This window comes from Callorhinchus milii, unplaced genomic scaffold (assembly GCF_018977255.1).
Source record: "Callorhinchus milii isolate IMCB2004 unplaced genomic scaffold, IMCB_Cmil_1.0 Scaffold3, whole genome shotgun sequence".
In the NCBI taxonomy this organism is placed as follows: Eukaryota; Metazoa; Chordata; class Chondrichthyes; order Chimaeriformes; family Callorhinchidae; genus Callorhinchus; species Callorhinchus milii.
The window spans coordinates 24,043,778-24,051,209 of NW_024704744.1; the positions used below are offsets into that span (position 1 = coordinate 24,043,778).

Sequence of the window (7,432 nt, forward strand, 5' to 3'; positions counted from 1 at the left end):
ATCCCTAGTGCACTGCTGTAGCATAATCCAGACAGCCCTCTGCACAGCAGAGTTGGAAGCTGCTGTGATGAAGACCTCACAGAACCTTTCCTTCTTTGTCATCAGGAGAATTGCAATCATATTCTTCCATGCAAAAATTAGATGTCTATGAAATTATTGATTTGTTTCAATCCATTCAGAATCAGCACTTCCCTTTGACACAACTGCACTGACACTGATCATTATGTGACTTCTGTCAACTCTGGAGGAATTCATCATGTTCTGAACAGAAATGAGACCAGTTGTATTAGTTTAGTTTAACTTCGATGAACTCGGTGAGTGTTGGCTATATTCAGGATGTGAAGGATTGATTGGATGTCGAGTTTACAAATACACAGTGAGAGTTGATATGAAGAGCAACATATAAATTGTTTCAGGCAAGATCAGAAAAGGTCAATTTAATACAACATTGTACATATCACAGTCAAACAACAAGAACTAACAGATTGTGAAGACACTGGCAAAATTGCAGAGGAGTCAGCATTCTCCTTGGTGTTACCTGGGTGTGTCCAATAGTGTAGGAATATAGGGAACTCATATTGAGGTTTAAATCGATTATTAGATTTTAATTGATCTATGTGCTTCTACAGTCTCTTAGGTATTCTATAATAATGCCCCTGGATTCAGTTTTGGACCAATGATTAATCTGCTTTTCACTGCTCAGTGCAGTAATCCTATAAAATAGTCAGCTTGACTTCCACTATTATTAGTGAATGCAAAAGTCACAATTAGAGCAGGTAATATGTACAGCTCATTTGTCACCCAATTCGTTCTTACGGTCATGTGCACTCATTCTGTATGTCAGCCTGGCGCAGTGGTAGCATTCACGCTTACGAGCCAGAGGTTGTGGGTTCAAGCCCCATGTTGGGACTTGGATTCACATAGTCTAACCTTACACTCCAATGCAGTGGTGGGGTTTGCGTTGTTGGAGGTGCTGTCCTTCGGATGAGCCATTAAACTGAGGTCCCGTCTCCTTGTCCAGGTTGATGTTAAAGATCCCATGGCACTATTCAAAAATTGAAGGGAGCTTCTCCTGGAGTCCTGACCAACTATTCCTCAAATAAAATTAGTCACTCACTGGTTTGCTGTTTGTGCTGTGCGCAATTGGTTGCTATCTTCACCCACAAAGAACACATAGTCATAGCACTTTTCCGTATACCCTATGAAGCGTTTTGAAATGTCTCGATGACTTGATAAGCTACTATATCAAGTGCAAGGATTATTATTGTTATTGTGTTTCCTTGTGCGGCCTCACCAATGCTGCTATGAATGTTCCTCCTGCTGGCTGTGCTGTGAAATTGCAGGCCAGTCACCCAACAACAGATCTGGTATGTAATTCCTATATCTTCCTTTACTTTTGATTGAGTGAAGAGATGATAATTAGCACATCAGAGGTCACGATTTTCATCACTCTATTCTTGTTACTTCTGTTACCAATGAATGTATCAACAAATCTTAATGGATATATATATATATATATTGAAATGTTACCTAATAACTAAATATTCTAGATAAATAATTGATATTTTACTATGAATAATCTTTAAAAGCATGCATTTGTTATAGCGCCTTTCATATCCAAGGGAGTCCTAAAATCCTTCACAGGGTATATTGTAAAATGCAGTCACTGTGGGTCTTTTGTGGGTAAACACAAAAACAGTACATTTTTTATATATACATAAAATTATTTCTCAAAAATAATTAGTTCTCCATTTTGATCCTTCTCTACAAATATATTAATATTGTTTTTTTGAGTGGAAGGATGCTGATTTACCATGAACTTATTTTTAAAAATATTAATTATATATTTGTTTCCTCATTACATTACAAACATTCTCAATGTCCTTTCGATGAGATGTTTTAGCTAAAGTCAGGTTTGCCAGGTGCACATTAATAAACTATTCAAAAAGAATAGGGAGTTTCTCCTGGTGTTCTGGCCAACAATTCCACAAATATAATGGTAATTTCAACTAATAGCTCTTTGTGGGACATTCCTGTGTGTACATTGGTGCCATGTTTGCCTCCAAAAATAATACAATCGCTAAACTTTACAGCAAACTCCTATTAACAACAACAACAACAACAACATTCCATTTATAAAGCGCCTTTCACGTCAGGAGGACGTCCCAAGGCGCTGCACAGTTGGGTCATGACCCGAGCAGGGGGGAAATGGTCAGGGTGAGGGGAGGGAAGGGAGGGAGCGAGGAGGGGGGAAATGGTCAGGGTGAGGGGAGGGAAGGGAGGGAGCAAGGAGGGGGGAAATGGTCAGGGTGAGGGGAGGGAAGGGAGGGAGCGAGGAGGGGGAAGAGAGTCGAGAGTCGAGAAATGTTTTGAAACATCTTCCTGATGTGAAATGTGAAGTATCAGAGGTAAGGATTAAAACTATTCTTAATAATGTAAATTATATAGGCCCAAAATGAAAGATTTATCTGCACAGTACATGACTGTGGCATTTAACAAAGTTGGATGCAATTGTACATTGGGTTTCAGGTTGTCTGTTATGTCCAGCAAGTAATACACAACTCGCTGGCTATACTGTGAAATCACAACTGTGAAAGAGGATACTTGTGGTGAGTCTCAATGAACAAGTGAAGGGGAAAAGAGAGGACAAAAATGAATATGAGTTCTTCGGTTATGTTATATTATCGATTGCCAGGATGGTAGGAGGGAATCTAGATGGACATTGGATGTCTTTCGTTGAGCAAATTCTTATGCTCTTATATTCTTAATTACTTAATTCACAGGTTGGCAATATTAAACTAATGCAAGCTCTTTATGCTCTGAAATGCTGCCCCGCATGAAGGGTGCTATATAAATGTAAGTTGTTGTTTACCTGGGAGCTTTAGTTGCTTAAATCACTGCTCTATAGTAGTCGCCTTTCATATCAGGAGGACATCTTGTAGCGCTTTAATGAAAGAGTGAATATCCCCATTGTTCTCTGTACTTTGGGTGAAGTATGATTGAAGTCTGAGAGAAAGTAGAGAATTGTGTAAAAATCAATTACCTCACCTTTGTAAAGTTAGAATTTCAATGTTAGCCTGGGGTTGTAAACGGTTTACTTAATCAGAGATGACTGTTGGATTCACAAAGCCTAAATCATCGATGTAGCAAATCAGTGAGCACACATTGTCAAAAATGCACATGAATTGAGCTCCACCTGCTGTTGTAATGCTTAACAGTTCTTGAGCAATTTGTGGTTTCTGGTTCTATTCCAAAACTCTCTCAGGGCAACTATGCTGGGCATTTCAGCACTGCGCATCAGACATTAGTCATTGCACAGCTAGGTTGGAAGATTAGAAGTAGTTATCTGTGGAAAACCTTTTGTGGCACAATAAATATTTTCAAACATTTCACCATATCACTTGGAATAAAAACACAGTCACTGCACTTTATGCATTTCCTGTGATGCACTTTGGAAGTCCTACTGCAATGGAAGGCCCTATACCAAATGCAAGAATTATTATTTATTGTAACTATACAACAGTATAGTTTCAGGCAGCAGTAGAGCATTGGTCCATCTAACTTCCCCTTTCCAACATCCTAGAAGATTCCTCCAACATGTTTATGTGGAGCTCTGTAGCTCAGTGGTTAGAGCACTCGCTTTGAAAGCGAAACACCTGGGTTCAATTCCCGGCAGGGTGAAACCTTGGGCAAGTTTCCTTACTCCACACGTCTAATAATAATCCCTCAAGAAAAAAAACAATAATAAATTGGTCGCTTCAATCCACGACTGTTTGTGGGACACTGCTATGTGGAATTGGTTGCCACGTTTCACCCACAAATACAGTGAATTCATATTACAGTCTATTCTGTGAAGTTCGTTAAGACGTCTGGAAGACGTGAAAAGCACCATATCAAATACAAGGATTATTATTCCAGCGCCTTGGGACGTCCTCCCGACATGAAAGACACTATACAAATGTAATCTTTTTGTTGTTGTTGTATTTCATTGCCTAACAAACCAGCCCTTTTAATTTTCAGTTAATGAAATTAAACCATGTGTAGTGACAATAAACATGATGGAGTGCTCCTTGACCATTCAGGGAAAGAATGGTATGATAGTATACCATGTAGATCACATATGACTGCTGTAAGTAATCGTTACACCGGGAGGATGGATTTACTGTAAAGGTTAGTGACTATATTTTGCAGGAAAATGAGGCAGCCAACCTAAATACAGCAATTCCTCCCAACCATTTTTTTGCCAGTAACAATCCTTTCATCTGATGCAGTGCCTATAACATTCAAACATCTCACACCACCTCACAGATCATTTCTGCAAACTGTAATGATAAAATCTGATGGAAATATGAAAGCCAATATGCATGCACCTTGCCCCATGAGAACAAGTTCAACTCTGTGAGCCTTTCCTCATAATGTTGAGCTCTAAATCTTTGAGAACTTGCTTCTCTTTTTCTTTGAACCCACTACGACTTTTCAATGTCCTTTTGAACGTATGTTGCAAATGTTCACTCAATGGTGTCACAAATGTAAGACTTGCAACAGGATTCACAAATGATGATTAAGGGTATCAACCTGCAGCAGTTGGTAGTACTCTCACCTCTGAATCAGAATATTGTAGATTCAAGCCCCACATCAGCGCTTTGAAGTTCAGGCCGACTTCCCAATGCAATGCTGGGGGAGCAATGGATTGTTGGAGGTACCATCCTTCAGATGAGACATTAAACTGCCTGTTCAGGTGGACATTAAAGTTCCCATGGCAATGTTCAAAAAGAAAAGGGAGTTTATTATCCCGGCCAACAACACCTGCTGATTAAAAAAATTGGTCATTCACTTCATGACACTTTGTGGGACAGTAACAGAAATTAACTGCTACATTCGCTGGCAAAGTCGTACTAAATCCTGTGAAGAGCTTTGAGACATCCTCCCGATGTGAAAGACATTATATCAAATGCAAGGATTATTAATATTATCCTAATGGTGACCAGAAGTGCACCATGCTCCAATCTACCCAGAAGGAGGTTCAGATAATAATGTTGGAACAGAGTTCCGATAGTTTAGTGTGAAGTACACCTGGTTACCATCACTATTCAATATGTATAAATCAATTATGAATCCTGCCTCAAGTGCCCCATATTTGATTGTAATATTCCAAATATCGTATTACCAGGAATCTACGCAAGACTAAACAAATTATTTCTTTTTATACTTGAATGCTCTCAAGACAACCTAATTTTCTCCGCTTCCTCCTTTCTTATTATATTAGTTTATAGAAGGTAAATGTTTGTTCGTAGAAGATTCACATTAAGTGCAACCCTTCACTGAACAATCAATAATCTTTCTCTGTCTTTGCTAATGGAAAGCCCTTCATTTTACTCCCATATTTGCAGGTTATTATTCCAAAACATATTACTTTACATTGATCTGCAATAAAATATATAATCAGACATTTTTTAGCCCAATATATTAATTGCTCATCCTCCTTATATAGTAAACTCCTGATAACTCAATCCTGGCTTAACTTGTCATTACCAAAAGTAGACATGCTGTCAATATCCCAGCTGCTTCCCATGCAAAATGCTATGGGCACTCCTGTTTACTTGTCACTCCGCTTAACACATAACTAGCATTCTAGAAATTTGTAAGAACTTATTTAGAATAACTTGTCCTATAAATGGTGTCTTATATCACAGAGGCCTCCTGCCCTATTCTGTGACTGGTGCGGGGACTTGGGGGAGGTTGGGGATGCATGTTCAGGTGCATCACAGAGGCCTCTGGTCTTTGGAGTGCCACACCATAGCCTCCCGTCCCACTTCTCACCCTACCCTATGACAGACGAGGGTAGGAGGCCACAGCTTGATCCTCCAATAGATTGCGATGTATGGTGGCTAACCACCGCTGAGTGCCCACATCTGACACAGCGCCTCCTTGTAGCCTGGGATGTCCTTAGCCTAACTCTGTAAAACAAGTGGCTGAGCCCCTTTCCCTTGGAATGACAAGCTATCAGAAGTTTACAACAACAACAAAATTACATTTGTATAGCCCTTTTCATGTCGGGAAGACATCCCATGTTTACCGTATTATTAACCTGCATGTATAACGTGACAAGTTGTACTGTAGCAGACACTAGGACCTCAGGACAGGTAGGTTTGAGGGGTGCAGCCTATGCCTATCAAGGAGATGACGAAGCCTCCAACTTTCTCTTGGTGCTGGGGCTGGGCTGAGAAGGGTGGAGCCCCTGGCCTGACTTTGGGGCGGGGGTGTGAGGCCTAGGCCACACGGCTGGCCCCAGGTTGGTTAATGGTTAGAGTGGGCGGGGTGGAATGCGAATGTGCATGTTCATAAAAAAAGGAAAAAAACTTTTTTTTCTGAAAGGGCATTTAACACAGGGTTTTTTTTCTTCATTTCGGTCAACACGAATATCATATTCTGATTGATTAACTGATATGTAAATTTGTTTTACAACAATGTTTAATCTGTATGTGATGAGATAATCCTTATTTCTGAATTTAGCGTATAGCAGAAAATATGAATTTTAGATGATACGATATAATTTATATATTTAGAATTTACAAATATAGATTTTCCAGTCAGCATATTTTTTTAAATTCTAAATCTAGGCACATTCAAATCATTTAATAATCCAGATACATATGCAGTTATTGAGATAGATCCACCCATCTACGAACTTACAATTTTCCAATCGATTGCTTTGAAACATACAACAGTAACATTCACACAACTGAAATGGTTCATTTTCTGTCATCAGGAGTGATGCCTTTAAACACTTGTAGTTTCAAATAACTTCCCACTGGGTGGCTTAATTTACTGTGGTGAAAAAAGGTAGAAATGGTGATTATCGGTCATGACAACGCAGTCCCTGTTTGGAGAGACTGAATTGTACTTTCCAGTCAAACACTACTTGAAGAACAAAGATTTTGGGGCATAAAAGTACCCACAAAAAATGACCTGCACTGCAGTACATTGTCTGTTCATGCTTATCTGTACAGTTTTGGGGCGGGGGACGGGTTTCAATCATACGGTGCACATTTTAATCTGAGGATCTTATTTCCATTAACATTATATCCCACGCTTTCTGCAATGATTTTGTGTTGGAGGATGGAAAGTAGTCATAAATATTCCCAAGTCTGCATTTTACAATCCAGAGCAATTAGTGACTATGTTCCTTGGATAAGGGATGTGGGGGGGGGGTGGCGATGGGGCGGGTGGGGTGATAACTGGGGTCACCTCAGAGTTGAGCTGGCTCCAAGATGATGTGCTGGACAGAATGTCCGAATCAAGTCGATCCGCCTGCGTTCAGTGAAGCACGGATTTCTATTGCTAAATTTAGACATTTGGCCATCGGGCCATCGCTGACTCTCCTGGTCAACAACCAACCAGAGACCAGCTGCCCCGTGATGTCGCATCCTCC

At 39.9% G+C, this 7,432-nt stretch overlaps 1 non-coding gene across 1 annotated transcript; it reads left to right on the forward strand.

Moving 5' to 3' along the window:
- Window positions 1–3,609: 3,609 nt before the first annotated feature.
- On the forward strand, window positions 3,610–3,681 carry trnas-uga. The gene has a single exon. It is a non-coding gene; the product is annotated as a tRNA-Ser (tRNA).
- Window positions 3,682–7,432: the final 3,751 nt, after the last annotated feature.